Below are 21503 nucleotides of genomic sequence, written 5' to 3'. Positions count from 1 at the left end.
CTCTCTTTTCTGTGTAGCAGGAAAAAAATAAGGGAAATGAAAGAGGTTGAAAGGGGGAACAATTCTGAGTAGAATGATTGGCTTCATTTAATGCCATTGTTGATTTTTATTTTTTAATGTGATCTTTGGCTAAAGATCTGAGGGGGGATTCACACAGAGGCTTCTTGTTCTACAGCACTTGGGTCATAGTAGACAACATTAAGGTTGTAGGTAGTTTGTGGTAGTTTGTCACAGAAACATATAATGGATGGATGGTGTTTCCAACCTTATTCTTAAAAATAAGGCTTTATATGCCTTCTCTCTCTCTCTCTCTCTCTCACACACACACACACACACACACATACACACACACACACAGAGAGAGACAGAGAGAGAGAGAGAGAGAGAGAGAGAGAGAGAGAGAGAGAGAGAGAGAAGACATTAGGGGATAACATGATAGCAATATTCACACCCATCACAATGGTATTCCCTTGGATCTCTTCCTCCATTTATACCAAAGATTGATTCAGCCCAGGACTTCCCTTTCTCCATTATATGGGTACAATTGAAAATCTGAATCAACCTTTGTCTTCTGAAAGGAGTGAGGACAAAGTTCTTATTTATGTATTTTAACTCCAGGAGCTACGGAAGTTCAGAATAATAGTTTTCAATTCCCTTATTGGTCAGCTGGAGAGACAATTGATTGGTTCTGAACAAGCAGAATCCAGGTTTATCAAAGGTTTTGACATTAAATGGTGGTGAATACATAGTATTTATGTTAGATTTATCTGAAAATGAATTGGGAGGCATGTATGATCTAAAAGCAGAATAATAGCTATACATAAAAGTTTCAAATCACAAATTTAATAGGATTAAAAAAGACTAGAATATACAAGCATTTGTACAATATAGAGAGTATATTATATTCTGAAAGAAACAACCTTTAATATTTTATCATAATTATCAGAATAGTAGCTTACAGTACATAAATTTATAAATGTTCTTCCTGATAATGATTTCAATAGGCTTATCGGTCACTTGGTTGGAGTTCATAAGAATATCACTCAACTCTCTTGTGATTTTACTCATTATTATATGATTCCCCCGTGTCTTACATCTTATGGCTCAATAATAAATAGAGATTTCATCCCATTTTAACTCATATTGAGTCCCTCCATGGAAGATGGAGGTAGGAGCTCAGAAATATTGAACATGCCTACCAATACAAGGAGCATACTCTCAGAAGAAGGCCTGGCTTTTTATCTTAAAATGACTACAAGTTGTCATAAGAATGAGGCACTCCCATCATTCTAAAAGACACATTTATATGTTCCTGACATAAGGACCTTAGACTATCAAAAACCCCTTTCTTCAATTCTGCCAGAAAAATAATTGAAAGCATATTGAGCTCTAGGAACATGGAAAACTACAGGAATTCCATGAGCCTTTGTGGTTAGCTAAAGACAAATACTTAGAGACACTGAAACCAGAGTTTGCATGAGGCGTAAGCTCCTGTCACTGGAACAGGAGTGAAAAATCTTTCACTGTGGCACCCTTTTGAAAAATAAAGTTTAAGGTTGTTGGGAATTGCTTTTGTGTGATGGAGGTGGTTTCGCCCACACTGAAAATCTTTTCTGCAGCAAAGCATCATTTTAAAAGGAAGCACATGGGGGAATCTTAAAGGATTGGTTCCTTTCCTCTTCTGACCACACAGAAAAGAAATTTTTCAGTGTGGTAAATGCCGAATCCACAAAGAGGCCTCTCTAAGTGCTGCAACCGATGTGGACTTTCCAGACAGATGAGAACAACAGAAGTGATCTGTATGTTGCCTTTTTAAAAAAAAACAAAAACAAAAAACAAAATCAGATGCCTGTCAACAGCAACGCTGAAAGCTAATTGATTGAAGCTCAACGACAAAGCTGCTTCTCAGTCTGCAAAGTTTTCAGGTTTCTGATTTCTTCTTTCCCTACTTTTGAACAACTCCAAATTCATGAGGTACTTTATGCTTGCTTTAAATCATAGCAAAATGATTTATGGCTTACTTTGCTGTGGGATGGGTAATTTATTCAGTGTGAAATATGGCTTATTCCAAAACATTTGCCACACTACAGCAAAATATTATTTAATCCTAGGTATGAGAAACTGAACAAAATTCTGCAAAGTCTCCAATAGCATGAACTCACTGGATTATTATGTTTTTATTTTAAAAAAATAATATTAACACATTAAAGGCTGCCTTTAAGCTCATACTATTCTGTTTCAAGAGTTTTTCTTCAAATTTTAGATCACAGCTTCAATTAATCCTAGCCAGAATCAAGGATAGGAGAGAAAATGTATTATGATACTTCTAGAGAATATTAGACTAAAGAAATCTCTTCTTCAATTGTTTTATCTTAAAAGTCTACTCTAGATCAAGGATCTGCAACCTTGACAACTTTAAGATTTGTGGACTTCGGCTCCCAGAATTCTTCAGCCAACTATGCTGGCAGCTGAAGTCCACAAGTCTTAAAGTTGTCAAGATTGCAGACCCCTGATCTAGATAAAAAGTTCTTGAAATAGCAGAGGCTTTTTTTTTTTTACCAGTGTAACACAGTACATGTTGATAAAAGCTTACAGATTTTTTCATGTTTAGGTCATATAAATTGAAAAGAGCTTTATCAAGCATAATAATAGTACTACGTGCATTCAGGCCATGCTGCTTATATAATTTTATGCTACCCTTTTTTTTAGCAGACACCATTGTACAAAAATAGGCTTTAAATGGCAAGACTTTATCATGCAGTGCATTATTAAAGTAAGAAGGTGAGTGATGGACCAAGATCACCACCACTTTTGGTCTTTCAAATATAGTTCAACCAAAGGAATTGAGTAAAGTCAGCTTCAGATTATTTACACCTTCAGGCTCATGAAGAACAGCACTATAGCTTGAAAATAAGCAGCCATCCAATTCTTACAGGGTTATTTATTTATTTCAACATTTCTAAATTGCTTTTCCTTTAAAAGAAAACCAAATCTCAAAGCTCTTGCAAAGAAATTGAACCTAATGTTACACAGCTGAATTGTGGAAATTCTATTTCTACTATAGAAAGAACAGTCCACATAAATATGTGAAATAAATGCAAAATGATAGGATCTGCATTGACAATATTTGTATTAGGGTAACTGAAGGTTTACAAAATAGTTGCAAGTGCTCAATATTTCAAGAATTTTTCATTAGATAAGATGAAGTCAAAAACAGAGAGTGAAGAAAAAAATGTAGCCAAAACACATCAAGTGAAGTCTATACCAGTTTTCTTTTTCAGAAGGAGTGAAAAGAAGGTTCTAGACCAGTGATGGTGAACCTTTTAGAGACCGAGTGCCCAAAAACCACCCCCTGCCCCCGCTCTGCCTCCCGCCCTGCCTGTTCCACCCCCACCCGTCCCCTGTCCTGCCCGCTGGGCCACATATCGCCTCCATGGCCAGCTGCAGATTGCCCAGGCAGCCCTGCAGTGCCATAGCAGCCATGTCCTCCACCCACACCCTGCAGCATCATCTGCATGCTATGGGGTGCAAGGGCAGAGTCTTGTCCCTGCTGCCCAGCTATATTCTTGGCTATGCTGCTCCGGGCGGGCCATGCCCCGGGGTGATTCTCCTCCAGGGGAGCTGCTGGTAAGGAGGGGGCCGTGGGGCTGGGGTGATGGTGCACATGCCCACATGCTCTGAGTGCCGCCTCTGGCATGTGTGCCATAGGTTCGCCATCACAGCTTTAGACATAGCAAAATGTTTCATATCAAAAAGTAAAAGAAGTCCAATTGCCAAGACTCGACTTCCAGACATCTGTAGACCGATGTTTCTCAACTTTGGCAACATGAAGTTGAGTGGATTTTAACTCCTAGAATACTGCTGAAGACTTCTGGCCATAGTTCTCCAACCCTGGTCTACAGGGAAGTCCTATGCACCTGAGAAGTTAAAATGTATATGTCTATAGCAGTGTTTCTCAACCTTGGCGGCTTGTAGATACATCAAACATTCCTCTTTTTTTTTTTTTGCTATTATTATTAGAAATGTGGATTCTTGTCTCTGTGTTTTGGGTATCACTAAATATCCGGTTCACAATGGCCTGTGGTCTGGAGGTTTTCATTCCTGCAATAGTTATTCACCTTGTTTAAGACCCTGTCATGTGCTCACTCACTTGCTTCTGCATGATGCCTTCTAAAAATGCTCTGATCAGAATTGTTTCCGTGAAACAAATTGACAGAAGGCATCCACAAGAGACATTTTTTACAGACTACAACCTTCTTCTTTGATCGGCTTAGTGCCTCTTATTTTTTAGGCAATAGTATTATAAATGCCTTTGTTTTTAATGAGCCAGTGGTGACTTATTGATGCAGAAACCATTCTGGTTCTAAAAGACAGGCCTAAAGCATTTCCTGCAACAATTAAATTTAATATGTTTTTAAAAAGGCACACGAGGAACCTCACAAAGGAAATAAAGTGTATGTGCAAATCAAGATAAATATTATGATGGACCAATGAAAGATCTGAGGGCAGGCTGCGGTTAGGTAAAATTGTAAATTCCCCCATAGCGTCCCAGCCAAGTGAACTTCTGTCCAGTTATTGCATAGGTTATTTTAATGATATGCAGAATGTGAAACTGCAGGGCTGACAAACGTTCACAATAGGTGACTGTAGTTTGAAATAAAATATTATCTAATGTAGGCTTTAATTTCATGTAGTAGTCATTGCACCAACACTCCTCCAATTTGTTTTATGAATCCAGCTTTTCTTACAATGTATGCTTTAATCTATGTAATGCTTTCTTTAAGCCGGAAAGCAGCAAAAGAATGTTTATCCAGGACAATGGGAGACCTTCATTTAGTCTGACAGGTTGTGTTTTCTAGCTTATGCAACAAACACAAAAGGAAGCAAACACCCTCATGCTGTAGACCTTATATTGTTCATAAGCTAAAATGTTGTTTTAAATTCCAAAACTCCTTCTCAGCACTAGTTTTAGCTTTCTGAACCACCAGCCATTCAACATGAAGAGGAACTATATGAACATTCATTTCTTTGTGTGTTGTTGTGAAGGAAGGAAAAGCCACTTCTCTTTAAAAACTGTCTGGTGGTGGAAGACCTTTTAACAATGCTTTTCTTGTCACACGTTATTATTATTTATTAAATTTGTACCCTGCCAAGAGTTATTGAATGCCATGGCATACACATTTAACATAGTAGTAATAATAATAATAACAACAACAACAGTAGTTCTTGCAGTCCCAGTTTCTGTCATTAGGCAAACTCTGCACTGTTGCAGCATCCTGCAATCACCGTTTGCAACTTCCTGCCAACAAGCCAGATTGCAAATGGTGAACATATCACCATGGGATGCTGCACCATCATAATTGTGAACTGGTTGCCATAATTGTGAACTGGTTGCACCTGAATCGCAATCATGTCACCATGGAGATACTGCAACAGCCACAAATGCAAGGATCTGTTATCATTGCCTGTCGTTCAGCATTGTTGTAATTTTGAATGGCCACTAAACAAGTCGAACTGAAATGAGGATTATTTTCATGAGGTTGAAATAATAATAAGTGAATGGATAGAAGACTTAGTCATCGATCCATGTTCAGAAAAAGCTTTAAAATGAGTGAAATTCAATTTAGACACACCTAACACCTCACTAAATATCTATAGTATTTATAAAAATAATTTGAATCTTTCAATTGCCTTAAAGCTTGTTCGGTGTCCAGGAAATAGATGGAAAGCTCACTCATATTTTCCTGGTAAGTGCCCTCTTTTGTGAAAGATGCACAGATTGATAAAAATCCAATGTTCCTTGCATTGTTGCTTTGGCAGATATCTGTCTAGTCTGTTTAATGGCTTTTTAAATGGGATTGCTTTTGGAAATGTGAAAAATAGCTGTGATTTCTCTTCTATTGCTTTGCTAGCAATACAAAACTTTCCTCTGAAGCAACATAACTGGAATGACCAAAGAACACAGAGCATTTTGCCATAAAAACAATTCCCTAATATGAACACTTTGGTAACTTCTTACTCACACTAACAGGATTTCATTCCTGTGAATATCTAACTTGTTATAGTTGTATGATATAGCAAGCTGACAGCCAGACATATGTCAAGAGTGTCTATGTACTGTTGGTGTTCCTAAAATAAATGTAATAAATAAACAAACAAATGATGTTGGTTTCCACAGAATATCCACAAAACTAGACTGTTAATGGGGAAAGACTTTGATATGTACAGTTGTATGAGTTTTTAATTCCATCTAAGGTGGACAATGTGTTATCAAGAGTTTGATATACATACAACTTAATTTGTCTCAATGTTTCTCTTTGCACACATTAATATTCTTAGTATATAATATATAATATAATATATAATTTGATTTATTTCAGTAAGATTAAGAGGTTTATACATTAATGTCTTTTTCTTGCTGCCTGGACAGCTAATTCAGGTTTATCTATTTTGAGTCTAGTGTGAGTTTTCCTGAAATTTCATCTCCTTGATGACCTGCTCTTAAATTTTGACGTTTCATAACTTAATTCTATTTATATTCTTTCACAACAAAATCTTTCATTGAATCAGTGTATTCATTAGGACTTAAAGGTAAAGGTAACGGTTTCCCCTATCCAGTTGTGTCCGACTTTAGGGGGTGGTGCTCATTTCCGTTTCTTAGCTAAGGGAGCCAGCATTGTCCAAAGACAATTCTGTGGCTAGGATTACCTTCCAACCAAAGTGATACCTATTTATCTACTCACATTTGCATGCTTTCAAACTGCTAGGTGGGCAGGAGCTGGGCAAATAATGGGAGCTCATCCATTGCACAGCACTTGAGTCTTAAACAGTGGTGGGATTCAAATATGTGAACAACAGGTTCTCTGTATGGATGCTACTTCTGGAAGTCCATTCTGGGCCTGGGCAACCAAAAATTAGATACTGGTTCTGCCAAACTGGTGAGAACTGGCTGAATCCCATCACTGGTCTTAAACCCAGGCTGTCAGTTTTCCAGATGACAAGTCCAGCATCTTAACCACTTGAACCATCATGGACTTACACTGGCCCAAACCCCCCCAGGCCTATTAGGATTGTTTATTAAAATGCATTGGTGTTATAAGTGTTAATCTATGTGCTACTGTACTGCTTTCTTTCTTTTATAGCATTCTGATTCCTGATTTAGCTCCTTGGAAGCATGGAATCCTTTCCTTCAATGCATACAAATCTTTCTTCTTCCTAGCGGCTTATATTTGCTCAGCACCCTGCCATGCCTATTAAAATGTAAAAAACAAACACCCACTTCATAATGATATTCCCGAAGCTAGGTGCCTGATTAAGACGTTTAAACTTTTTCCCCAAATGTGTTTGTGGGTGTACATGTTGTTCACATGCACACATGTTGTTTCTCAATACAATAATGAGTTTTCTTTAAATATTATCTTTAGAAGAGCTTACTCTAAAGAGCAATTACTAGGTTTTTTTTAATTAAAACCAAAGGCTGATGGTAATAAGTAAACAGAAAACATGGCAAAATGAACATACATTCAGCATCCAATTCTGCAAAGTATATTTATTATTTTGTAGGAGAATGCACATACAAATACAACTTCTGTAAATACATATACATTTTTGTTGACCAGTAAGAAGTTTCAGTTGCAGATTCTTTTTTTTTTTAAAAAAAGATCTGTATATGTTGGAATCCTATTGAACTTTTCTCCCCATAATAAATGTGCACAGATTCCACCGGTAACACATTACATATGTTGTAACAATTATTCTGTTTCTTACCAAAATTGTATGTATTACATAAGCTAATGCATGGAGCTCACTTAAGGCTGCTTATGGCTAGCTAACTTGCTGAGTAAGGAATATGGGAGAAACTTAATGACATCTCCTGATGTTGATTATCCCTGCATGGGCTAAATTTAAGAAGTAAAAAGTGAAAATGCCAAATCAAATATTCTGACTTTGCTGACCCAATTTGGAGAAAATATCTCTTAAGGCAGAGAGAGAATTTAAGTTCCTATATATATCAAAAAGGTTAGCTATGATTCTAAAGTTCCTTCCAAAAACCAGAAAAAAACTAATTAATATTTAATAATTGATAGATTAAATCATACTATTTTTATCTGCTTCTGCATCCATTTGATTGGAGGGAATAGGTGGGTCATCTCAGTGAAGCAAAACCAGAGAATTTCATCAACTAACTACTTTTTATAAATTTTATTTTTATTTTATTTTTTTTTAAAAAGTTAAAATACAAAAAAAATTAAACTAACTACTTTTTGAAATTAAAAAAAACCAGGATGTTGGTAGTTATTCATTTTACATACTAATTTGCACCATGGGAAATATGTAAAATAATGTATTCCTATCACATTTCAGGTTAAAGTGAAAGAACACCCTCTTTTTTTTATTTGTATGTTGTACTCAATTAAATTGTCAAAATCTTGAGACAATAATGGCAGGAAATTATCTGGAGATAAATTCAAGATGGTAACTACAAATCATTTATTAGGACAGATTAAATACCAAGTACAAATTTATTCATAAATATCTCATTTTATTGCTTTGTCACATACATTTGCATAATGTGTGTGTATGTATGTATGTATGTATGTATGTGTGTATGTATGTACTGTGTGCAATGCACATCTGGTCTCAAACATATTCTTAGTCTGAAAAGGATGAAATTTATTTCATCAGGGTACTTTGTAAGTTCATGTGGGTTTTTTTGAGCTTCAAAAATACTCTATAGAACCATGTCATTCTGCCCAACTTTTCTGTTTGTAGCTATGCCAAAATTTATCACTGCTCACTTCTGGATAGTGTTAATAATGCAATCACTTCCCGTCTGCAAAACAATTGTAGCATTCATCAGATTTCTCCACATGCTCCAGAGAAGCTCTATGTGAAATGGCTAAAAGTGGGGGGAAAAGATATTGGTATTTATAAAGATTTTTTCATTTGATATTATAATACATTTTCCATAAGTCAGTAACAATAGAAGGGAATCCATTTCAGCAAAAAGAAAACTTTTAAGTTGCCAATGGATCTTCTTTTCATGGAATTTCATGGAATCAAATTTTATCACTTACAACAACATATTGTGTACATTAGAAGACAGACAGACAGGCAGGCAGGCAGACAGATTGACAGATTGACCTGGCAGTTTATTCCTACTCATCTCTAAATGTATACAATGTAGAAAATTAGAATAGACATAAAGTCTACCGAAATATATGTTTAAACTTTAGAATTCTGTGGGGTTTTTTTCCTAGTACAAAGCCTGTACAATGAAATGGGATAAAGTACAGAGAAGATTACTTAGTAAATAAGGTAATAAAATCTACCAATGTAGTTATAAAGAAGCTGTTTAGATTTGTTTTTTAAGTTTCCAAAATAGCATCCAGGAGTGTGGAGTGTTCACAAGGGGCTCGGAACAATGATATTTTGTGAGATGTAAATAACTGAAATAGCTATGGCTTAACTGAGCTAACATTAGGCTAGATTTATTTGTGTTACATCAAAATCACAAGAATTACTTTTTGAATTTCTTTTTGATTAGAGTGGCTGGTTCACGCATTGTGCTAAAATCATCTAACCATAATTGGTTTGCTTCATACAACACATTAAATCATAGTTTATAAACATAGTGATTAAGTTCATACTATACTAAGACCAAAACAAATAAACTACATTATGTGTGAACCAGACTAATGCGTTCAAATTGACTCAGAACTATCCTTAGTCTGATTAGCACTGTGAGCACTGATAGCATCATGGCTATCTCCTTAACCTGGGTGGGGTTGGATGGGGTATGATCTGCCTCCTCCCATTTTCCCTGCCTCTTTTTTTAGCAATTCAGACAGCATCCTCTTCTGCTCTGCTGACAGAACGTAGAAAGAAAGGAGTGTCTTTCCCACTCTAACTCCTTTCAGCAGTGCATTCATTGTTATTTAGGATTTCACCCTTAGGGGCAACACATGAGAGAACATGGAAGAATTCCCAGGTCATGGCTTGTACCCAGATTGAGTTGTTCCTAGGAGAGAATGAAGAACAGGTGTTGCTGGATAGATACCATACTTTCAAATAGAGGAGAAAACAGGAGCTGGAAAACATACATAAGCACAGTTATCATTTCCACAATCTAAATTTCTCCTTCCAAGAGATCATAAATTTTGAAAAGGGAAAACCCAATTACTTTCCCAACAGGTAACATTAGAGCAAAACACATTATTTTGCCTGCAAATGGGAATGAAGGATGTGAGCTTTCCCTATGCGTTGTTCATTGCAATTGTAAGAAAAGAACCAGGGCTTTTTTTTCTCACAGAACGCCCAGAACGGAGTTCCGGCACCTTTTTGGGATGGAACCTTGTAGGCAAGGCAGGTTGTATGACATGTGTGAGTTCTGGCACCTTTTTTTTTTTTTTTTAAGAAAAAAAGCACTGAAAAGAACAAATAAGAAAGGATCACTTTGTTTTCCAGTGATTAGTTAAGCTCTTATATTTTTAATTTCCTTCCTGGGAGTATAAATTGCAGCTAGAAAAACAAGATGAAATCAGATGTATTTTTGGTCCAGAGTTACTATATTGTGCCACAGCTTGGCTAGATAATTTTTTTCTTTTAAGTATGAGGAAAATGTCTTCAATAAAAGGTTGTCCAGTATCCTGGCATTGGATGCAAACCTTCCCAATAGGACTGAAATAAAGGATAATTAGTAATAAGACAAATGAATGTTCATTTTCTGCAGCTTTTCTTTCTTCAGGAGCCATCATTTTTTGTTAAGCAAAAAAATTTTATCAATAGCCATTATTGTACACCATTGTTTTATATAGTGAAGGATTTATAACAGCATCTGCAAAATTGCAAATTACAATCTAAAGCAACAAGCAATTTTGTGCCATATGGTCATGCAATTTATGGATTTGTGCAAGAATTTTGTTTCTATTTTGGCACCAATCACTTTGGCTTGCTTTCAGTCAGAGATAGGTGGGGGGTGAGTGGGAAGTATAGAAAAAAATAAATGAATTATTGAGCAATGGCAAATGCATTTCTCATGGCAAAGCCAGGACCCATTCTTATTGAATTTAGATAATAAAGTATTGATTTAGCATTTTATTCTAATGCATAAATTTTTAAAAAATGCATACTGGAAGAATTATTTTGTAGAACTTTGACTTCATTTGTGTAAATGTGTAAACAACTGAATGTTAATCAGGTTTTTATTATCCAGACTCTTGTAATTAGCTAAGATATTTAACCCCTTAAACTATATTTGGAATACAGATTTCAAATGGCATATCTGAATTAGTATTTCATGTCTGTCACAAATAGTAAATTAATTTTCATACTTCCTGTAAAACTGAAGAAAGAAAACAATTGGAATTTCTTTCTCCAGTTGTAAACTATAAATTCTGTGATTATTTCTTATAGTATTCAACTATCCACAGTTTTATAAATCATTACAACATTGAGTTTTCAGTCTAATGAAATTCTAAATCACTGAAGTTGCATGTGATATGAGTGTTTATATAAAGGTTATTTACTAATTTTCTCCTTCCTGTGAAACATAGATTTAAGTCACATTTGGAAATCTTAATTGTCTTCTGAAGAACATATCTCAAAACAGTGATGGATAATTTCACTACATTTCTTTACATAGCTTCCAGTCCTATTCTAGGAAGGCAGTCTTAATTCACAATTATCAGATTTTGATCACAATCATTCAGTGACCATTAGTTGTCAGCAAAGAGTTTGAGTTTTCTGTATCTGTTTGCTACATTTTCATGGTCATCTAGAAATGTACCTTTGGTGACCTCAATTAATCAGCTATCTGTCAGACAGCTGTTTCCACATGCATAAATCTAAGTCCTTAATTTAATGCCTTGAGTGAGAACTCCAAGTTGATTTGTTTGCTGATCCATTTGTTTGTTGTCTTGGCTGTCAATGACATTCTCAGGAATCTTCTTCACCTCCAAAGTTGAAAAGCATCAATATTCTCCCTATCCTTCTTCTTCAAAGTCCAACTTTCACTTCCATAGGGCAGTCACAGGGAATACTGCTCCTTGCACTATTCTAAACTTTGTGGGTATAGATGCATCACAGCACCTTCATATCTTTTCCAAGGTCTTTGTTGCTTCTCTACCATGTGCTCGACTTCATTTTCCTTTACTATTATGTACATGACATTTCATTAAATAATGTTAAGAGAATAAAAATACAAATTTTGAAAGAAGGAAATAAAGAAATGCAATGAGAAAAAAGTGCATAGAAATAGAGAAGGGAAGGAAAAGAAAAGAAAAAGCAATGTAAAGAAGCAGTTTCTAATCTTAACATTTGTTACATATATATTTTATTCTCTTTGTCTAAGGTTACAATGTTATTTTATAGTCTATCCTTTGTATTTATCAAACCATAAATAACACTTCATTTTTTTTTGCTTTTTTCAATAAAAGTGATCTTTTTAGAGTCTACCAGCAGTAGTATTCCTACCAATGGTTCACGATTTTTGATGGCATAATCCTCATCATGACTCCCTCCTACCCTGTCAAGGGTGATGATAATCCTCTGAGAGTAGATATCCTGTACAAATAGCCCCATAAAATGGGAACTAAATAAAGAAATGTGATGCATGTTTACTGAACTCAGAAATACTAAACATCCATCAAATGCAATTGGACTTAATTTCAAGAAAATTTCCTTTACCATATCCTCAGGTACTGCTCATTCTCCGGAAAGTGATTTTTCTCATCCAATAAATCTATGGCTGAAATTTCCTTTGACCTTTCATTGCCTAGTTTAGATTAAAATCTGCTAAACAAAGATGCATTTATCATAGTTACACAACAATGAAACCACCTGCAGGGTCATGTTTTGTAGAGGTGCATGAAACAGTAATACAAGCAATAACATAGATGTAAAAAAAAAAATCACTAGAACATAGTAATTAAGAAGCAGATATTTGTTTTCGGCTCTGAGAATTCTCTTTCAGTGACTCATATTATTGGTTCTGTTTGTTGTTATTCCAAATATACCTGGCTCTAATACATCCTGGCATAGAAAGAAAGCATTGCTAAACATATCCATGAGCAAGAGATCTCTGAATTACGTGCATATTAATGTACACATTAATTTTGAATTGTACTATTTTTTCAGAGGATAGAATGGGCTCAGGAGGGGAAATAAACCAAAGGGAGTCATTGGAAAAGCTGAGAACTGAACAGGCATAGCCACATCAAAAAGGTATTTCAATGATGACTTAAAAAATTCACTCTTTCCCTTCCTTTCATCTTCTCCCACTTATTTTTTCAACATGTTCCTGGCAGATTTTTTTATATATATAAAAATACATTGCTGCAGGCAGATGCTTGTATAAGGTGTGTGCTAATTGGCTAGAAAGGAGAAAATCTCATTATTTTATTTTATTTTTAGTAGTAAGAGTTGATATATTCATGTGGGGACCCAAGGCTATGATTGTACTATTTGGAAAGGCGGGTTTATTTTTCAACTCTATTGTGCAACTTGTTAAAATGCCCATTCTGCATTTTAACTGTTTAAATAAATAAGAATACATAATTTTAGGGAAGGCATAGTTTGCAAAGGTAGCTTTGATTTTCAGTTTGGCTCAGATACTATCGACCAAGGCAATAGTGCTAGTTAGTAGATTTATTCAGCTATTCTTGCCATTATTAGTTTTTACCCTCATGCATTTGTCTAATATCCCTCTCAAAACTACTGAAATTATATATGATCACTATATCCTATGCTGGAGAATTGCCTTAGGAATCTGGAAAGATATAATGGTCTCAAAAGGTTTTTTTTTTCTATGTGCCAAAATTAGCTGAGTGTCTGATTAAAACATCTGGATCAGGCACATTTGCATCACAAAAAAGAAAAAAAGTAGATGTGTTAAACACTGGAGGAAGAGATGGTTTGGCGTTCCTGAAGTTGTTATGGGACAGAAATATTTGGTGTTATCAAGAAACAGGTGGAGGGAAATCTGCAGTAAAAGACCCACCAGAAGTGAACAGGATCAATGGACAGATCTTCTGAGCTAGTGAGCAGGACTGGGCTTTCAGAAGTTGTCACTGAGAATAACATGACAAATTGTATAATCCTCTTTGCATTCCCTTTGCATTCCCTTTGTTTAAATCATGCTACTTGCTCTTGGGAAGAAGTAATTGCATAAGACAGAGGACAAATTTCCAGTGAAAATGAAAAAGGAATGAGAAAGATTCATTTTCATTGCCATTTTCACCATTATTGAAAAATTAACATCTATCAAGATTCTAAAGGTTGTGAATGCCATATTTTAAAAAAACAGATGTCCTAAATTTAGAAATATGATGAAACCAAAGGGGATGGAGGAAGTAAAGAATATATTAACACAGTATCTGTTGCTTTTGCTTTAGAAAGGATATGGTTGTCTTAACAGTATGAGTGAACAATTTATATTCCTTTCCCTTTTTCTTTTCTTTTTGATAAATGAAATCTGCTTGGTTGAACAACCTCAAAAAATCCCCCCCTGGTGCAGATCCTCAACAACAGTAAAGTGAATTGCCAGCTAGGTCAATGCCCTGGGTCTAATTAGTCTATCTACCAAAGAGGCTAATTGTGTCAAAGGCTAAAATTATATTGATCTAGTGAAGCATCTTTAATGCTTGCATAATCCAAAAGTTATAAAAAGTGAAAACAGGCAGAAATCTCACTGAAAAGATTTCTCCTTTTTTAATATTGTTGCATTGACTGCACAGCTAATATTAAGATTTTGTAATAAAGCTAATTTTTCAGGTTCTATAGTTCATTGCAAGTAACTAGCTGAATGTTAATGTTTAGAAGAGATTTCAGAAGAGGAATTAATTTTATAACACTTTATAGTAAATATTCTTTAGTTAACATTAAAAGAAAATGGATTTCTTTAATTACACTCAGGGGCCAGATCCATAGGTCAGATATATTCAGCATGATTAATGGGAATTGAAATGATGATCAAGGATAGAAATAGTCAGGATTGAGTTTTGTTAGGAAGCTTAGTCAAAAATACTTTGTAAGCATTTTGGCCCAATACTATATTTTAAAACACATTGTTAGTTTAAGACAAAGCACAGAAAAGTTAAAACTAAAAACAGAAATTTTCTTTGGAACATTATCCCTCCAGAAATTAGACTGGCCCTCTACTCTGACACTCTTTGGTAAGGCCCTGAAGACGTGATTTTGCCAGTGGGTCTAGAGCAGGAGTAGGCAACCTTGGCTCTTTTATGACTCGTGGACTTCAACTCCCAGAATTCCTGAGCCAGCCATGCTGGCTCAGGAATTCTGGGAGTTGAAGTCCACGAGTCATAAAAGAGCCAAGGTTGCCTACCCCTGCTCTAGAGAACCCAGAGTGGGATGGAATCCATTAAATGGTTGATTTGAGTGTGTGTTGTTGCCAAGGGATAGGTGGAGGGGTTATTATTTTATTATTATTTTTATTTATACATTGTGTTTTTATTGTCTGTAAACCACCTAGAGTTGCTGTGAGCAAGTAGGCAGCTATATAAATTTTCTACAATAAATAAAAATCAATCAATCAATCAATTAATCAATCAATCAATATATCTTCACATATGTAGAAGGAGCTATTCAACCAGACAAAATATGTCCTATCGTTCCTGGCCAGTATGACCTTTCATATGTTAACTGAGATCTGGTCTAGGGAGGGTGCTATTTCCTCTGTTCTCCATCTGAGTTTGAAGCACTTAGAGGAAAGAAATACTCATATGCGTTTGTTGACTTCAGTTCAGCATTTAACCCAATCATTCCCCAGCGTCTAGTAGAGAAACTGGGCCTTTTAGGCTTAAACTTGCCTTTGTGCAGCTGGATTCTTGTTTTTCTTACTAACAGGCTCCAAGATGTGCCAGCTGGAACAAATATTTCTAACATAATTTTCTTGAGCACAGGTTCTCTTCAGGGCTGCATCCTAAGTCGGCTGCTGTTCACCCTGTTGAGCCATGACTGTTGTGCCACCAAGCATATTGTGAAGTTCGCAGATGATACAACAGTAGTGGGCCTTATTCATGACAGTGAGGTTGCTTACTGAAAGGAGTTTGAGTATTTGGTGAACTGGTATAAGGAAAACAGCATAGTTTTAAACACTGGAAAAACCAAAGAGATCATTGTCGATTTTAGGAAAGGCAGGTATAGCACACTTCTCTATGCATTAATGATTCACCTGTGGAGATGGTTACCAGCATCAAATTCCTGGATGTGCAATTAACAAATAGGCTGGCTCGGTCACACAACAGCGAGATACTGGTGAAGTGGGCACAGCAGCACTTGCATTTTCTGCATTACACAAGAAAAGCACATCTTCCTTCCCAGTGGAATTCAAATATGTGAACAACTGGTTCTCTGTGTGGATGCCACTTCCGGAAGTCCATTCTGGTCCTTGGCAACAAAAACGCAGCTACCGGTTCTGCCGAAATGGTGCGAATTGGCTGAATCCCACCACTGTTCCTTTCCCTATCCTTACCACTTTCTACAGAGGGATGATCAAGAGTATCCTGTCATACAGCTTCACAGTCTGATTTAGAAGCATCACTGCTTCAGATAGGAAGGCGGTGCAGAGAGTGGTGAGGATGGCTGAAAATATCATTGGCAGTTCCCTTCCTTCCATCCAGCATACGGCACATAAGCGTGGCTTGAGCAGGGTCCGTAAGATTATCTGGGACATGACACATGCTCTTCACGACCTGTTTACCTTGTTACCTTCTGGGAGGAGGCTCTGAAGCAGAACATCCAGATTCAGTCACAGTTTTGTTTCATATAGTATCAGCCTTGTTCATATAGTATCAAAACTTCCTCCTTCTATTATGTATTCAAGATGGACAGTGATTAATATTTATATGTTATAGGTTATCTATCTATCTATCTATCTATCTATCTATCTATCTATCTATCTATCTATCTATCTATCTATCTAAACATTTGGAAAGCTGAAGGCTGGAGAAGGCTGGAGAAGTCCCAGTATCTCATCTCTTCTGTTAAAAATAAAGTCAAAAATTAGCTAGTAAGGACTAACTAATTTATGTAATTTACTATGGGCAATTGCTGCTAGTTAAGAATGCCATAGAAAGGCATTAGACAAAAGGTAGCTAAACAGAATATGTGGCCATAGCATTTTCTTCATGATCTGATCAAGAATCACTAAAAAGGTGCTTGTTCTTCTTGAAGACATTGTAATCCAACTTGATAAAGTACCAAACTTAATAAAGTACATAGATTGAGATTTTCAATTCTCCAATTAGGCAAGTTATAGAGAATACATATATTTATATATTTAATATATATATGGTTCCAAAGATAAGTTTTCTTCAAGTTAAGTTAAATTTTCCTGGTGACTTCCTGGACATGTGCAAACCCAGGTCTTGGTAAAAGAAGGGTGTTAGTTTGCTTTTATCATCTAGTGGGATTTTTTTTTCTTTTTTAATTTCCTAGTTCCCAGCAGTCATATTTACACTGGTGGTTTCCCATCCAGCCCAGACAAGCTGCTTTTTCCTTCAAAACTGAAATTAAACATATACAGCATGTGTTAAACATTTGTTAGATTTATTAAAATTTAACAAGGATTTATCAAACTCTTGTTATACAGATGAAAATAACTTGCTGGTTGCTTGTTATGATTTTGACGGGTGGTATTTATGAATACATGTAGAGAAGTGAAGGTAAAAGTTTAATTATGAATAAAAGTACAAAAATGTATGTCAAATGAATGCATTTCATCATTTCAGTGTTATGGATGCTTATGAAGTAGCAATTCTTAGTTGGTGTCAGTTGCATGTTAAGCTCAAGTGAATGGTGATAATGAAAGAGTCATTATTGTGCAACATTCTAAAGGCATGTAGTGTATATGTGTGTGTGGGGGGAGTGATATTCCATTAGGTGACATGAACAAATGGGTGAAAACAATTGTGATTGGTAAATATCTGCTTTGTTGTTTTAAATACAGTATTTGAACATAAATCTAGGAAGATTATTGATTTTATTGTTTACAATGAGAGACTGAAATGATTAGTAAAATATACAAGCATGATATAGGTTCTGAATATGGAACGTTGTATAAGAAATATATTAGAAGACAGATTGACCTTTAATGGACTAAATAGAAAGTGAATGTGGAAACTGCTTGGATCAGGATAAAAATAATTATGTTACAGAGTGTCATGGAATTGTGGAGAGTTTTGCTAATGGGGAATATGAAAAATTGTTCTTGGTAGAACAATAAAATGGCTGTGGATGTGGAAAATGCATGTAAGAGAACAAAGAATGAGACTGAATGATATTGCATAATATTTACAGAACGGAAAATAATTGTAAAGAATGCAGTAAAAATATCAAGAATTAGTTAAGATTAAAAAAGGACAAGAAAATATGGAGTGATTTTAATGGGTTTTTTTTAAAAAAAGAAGTTTTGGAAGGACTAAAGAATGTGCCTCCAGCAGAGTGAATGGAATTAAAAATAAAAATGTTTGGGAAGAAATGGAAGCACAGGATTGCCCGTAATATTTTAGGGACCTCTACGGTATTATAATGATTTGTGAAAGAGTGAAATTGAAATACTGCAAATGTTAACATCCAAATAAAAAAAATATGAAAAGTTATGCATGTTAGGTAACTGCTTCAGTGCAACATTATACTCCATCAATCAATGCTGCATAGAACTCAACTGCCCGTCCAAACTGTCCTTTTAGAGAGAGCCTCTAAGGATACAACAGAGAGAAGAACATGGCTGTGGATTAGTTGGCAGGTCTTCTCTTTCCCCAAAGATACATAAAACCTTAAATTTGTCACTCTTTTAGAAACAAATTAAAGTGGTTTTGCTTCAGCATATTTTAAGCCCTAGGGTTTGTGTGATAGCCTGTTTTACAGGAATTCATTTGGAATCTTATTTCAGGTTTATAATTAGGTTTTCTATTATTTATATTTTGGTTTTTATGTTTGTATTGCCTTGTATAACTTCCCACAATCACAGAGTTTTGGAGATTGTGCGGGGTTAGAAAAATATTAAATAAGTAAATGCTGACAAACAGAACTGACTATAAATGCTGCAACTGGAGAAATAGTAACACTGAATCTATGTGTGTTTTTATAGTGGAGTAGGCTTAACATCTATGAAAACTGCATCTATGTCTATCATTGGAAGGCAATTGTTATTGTTGCCTTATGCAAAATGGTAGAGAGCAATACTGAATGCAAAAACTATGGGATTCAGATTTGTTTGTTGAATGTATTCAAGAAGTTGTTTTCAAAATTCTATCTGAAAGGATGCAAAAGCTTGCAGTGAAATATTAAATATTAATACTGCATATATGTGTTTGGGTCAAGAATAAATGGATCATAAAGAAACATGGATTGAATAAAAAAAATAAGTAACCACTATGAAAGAAATGGTTGGCTTTACAGAATGAATGAGGAACAAACTGCAAAACAGATATCTGAGAGTCATTGGGTTGAGAAGAATGGGCTAATCGAGAAAATAGTCATTTGATTCTCAGATAAAGAGATAAGAGGATTAAACAACAAATGGCAGTCCATGAAGTGATCTGTGGAGGTAGTAGAAGTAAGAAGATCTTTTATAGTTAGAAAGATATGAAAAAATATAATTAATAACGTTGCTTTTTCCCTTTCTATTATTGCAAACCTTTTATTTCTTGGCTTATTGCTTTTTTTGTCTCTCTGTTCCACATAAATAAGCATTATCAAAAAGAAAATACTTGATGGTTATGTACAGTACATATGTATGTAAAAATATATATGTATAGCCATTTGCACTTATTTTCTTCAGCAGTTCCATAAGGCCAATTAATTCCTTGCAGACACAATGCAAAATACAATAATCACTTTAAGTCATTTTCAAATCTGGCAAACAGATACAACATTCAGCACAGACACACTGGTGCCGAAACTCAGAGAATAATAATAATAATAGGAAAAATCAATGGATGTTTTGCAAACACTATATTTGTAATGCAAAGCAACAGTTAAGCTACAACATCCATTTTAAAGGATATTTAAAAGAAAGAAAAACCACTTGCTATAGATAATGTAAGGACCATCACTTTAGAAATCAATTTAGATTGAAAGAATGCAAAAGAAGACATCCCTAATGCTTCCTCCATCATGCATGTATATTGGAGAATAGATAGGAAACATAGAGCATCTAGAGCCACACTCAATAGCCTTCCTCCATTGTTTTTTCTAAATGATTCAGTGAAGCAACAATATACTGTACAATAGGATAAATTTTTAAAAAATGAATCATTTTTTTTAAAAAAAGTAAATAGCAAATGTGGTTTAGTATGGAAATCAGGATTGAGACTGAGCAATACATAAAATAATTCCTTCCCCCTCCCCCATAGTAGGATAATTGTTCACTCCTGCCTCATTTATTGAAACTTTTCCTTAGTGTCAAAAAAGTCCCCTTCTCTCTGTGAAGAAATAAGTTTTTGGAAGAGTGGAACATATTAGCAAAATAGAAACACAGAAGGAATGTGTTCTAATCAAAACAAGGAGGAATAGATAAGGTGACAGCAAGTATGAGAAAAAAAAACTTTGATCTGCAAAGTCCAGTATTTTCCTTGCTTTCTTGAAACTCACAAAAGGTGTTTATTTCATTAAAAAGTGTCTCTCCATGTTTTAATTACCATGCCAGGAGTTGTTTGCACATATAAATAGGCTTGTCCTATTATTTGGGAGTAAACCATATTAAAAATAATAGATCTGGTTCCTAGTTAAATGAGTATTGGGTCGCAAAAAATTATTCCAATAAAGTGGTAGTTATTTACATTAAACAATGAAATGAGAAGAGAATATGGAGACATTGTATAACATGGCTCCAACTATGACATTATTAAAGAATGCACAATCCAAACATTCTGTCCTTAAGATACCATGAAATTAATTAGCCATGCTAGTTAGGGGTAATGTTCACAGTACTTAAATGTGATCAACTTTCTTTAGATCATGTCTAGTGAAAATGTGTATCATTATTAAGATGGGAGAAGCTCAATATATCCACTGAATATCTCATAATCAGTCTGCTTAGCTTCATAGCATGGGAATATAGTATCCAACTGAGAGTTGTCACGATAACTTACTATGTTCTGGAACAATCAACAACAGCACCAATGTTTTGTTCACCACAAGACCACATTGCTGTATCAAATATTCTTTGGTTTGGAAAAAAAACTCCAGATTGAACTGGATGTGTAAAGATTAAAGGAAGGAAAAAATTACAGAGCATTATCCTTTCTTATATTTTATACTGTCTCAAGATTGTGTTTTGTTTGACAATGAGGGAAGAAGGAGAAAATAGATTCAGAGAAATGTAGAACTGTGGTTAGGATTTCAAAATGGGACGTGTGATCTGAGCAGGAAGGACAAGGAAAAATGGGGTAAAAATTAGAATCGTTCATTCTCCGAGTGTGTGGGTTGGTTTTCAACCATTTCGTTACCAGGCTAGGTAACATCTTAAGTGGCATTTA

The 21503-nt window shown here is 35.2% G+C and overlaps 2 long non-coding RNA genes across 3 annotated transcripts in view; both read left to right on the top strand.

Annotated features, from left to right (window-relative positions):
• The first annotated feature begins 12947 nt into the window (after positions 1-12947).
• The window catches only part of LOC120303358, a 104671-nt gene continuing 96115 nt past the window's right edge, over positions 12948-21503 (top strand). For both annotated transcript variants that reach the window (XR_005555495.1, XR_005555534.1), the window contains exon 1: positions 12948-13224. This is a non-coding gene — a long non-coding RNA (uncharacterized LOC120303358). The remainder of the gene's footprint in view (positions 13225-21503) is intronic.
• The window catches only part of LOC120304018, a 36715-nt gene continuing 32829 nt past the window's right edge, over positions 17618-21503 (top strand). Inside the window, exon 1 of the long non-coding RNA XR_005555591.1 lies at positions 17618-17684. This is a non-coding gene — a long non-coding RNA (uncharacterized LOC120304018). The remainder of the gene's footprint in view (positions 17685-21503) is intronic.

This window comes from Crotalus tigris, unplaced genomic scaffold (assembly GCF_016545835.1).
Source record: "Crotalus tigris isolate CLP2741 ecotype Arizona unplaced genomic scaffold, ASM1654583v1 scf7180000017536.10889498, whole genome shotgun sequence".
NCBI classification, from domain to species: Eukaryota; Metazoa; Chordata; class Lepidosauria; order Squamata; family Viperidae; genus Crotalus; species Crotalus tigris.
The sequence above is the reverse complement of the archived record's forward strand: the minus strand, read 5'-3'. Positions and strand labels throughout refer to the sequence as shown.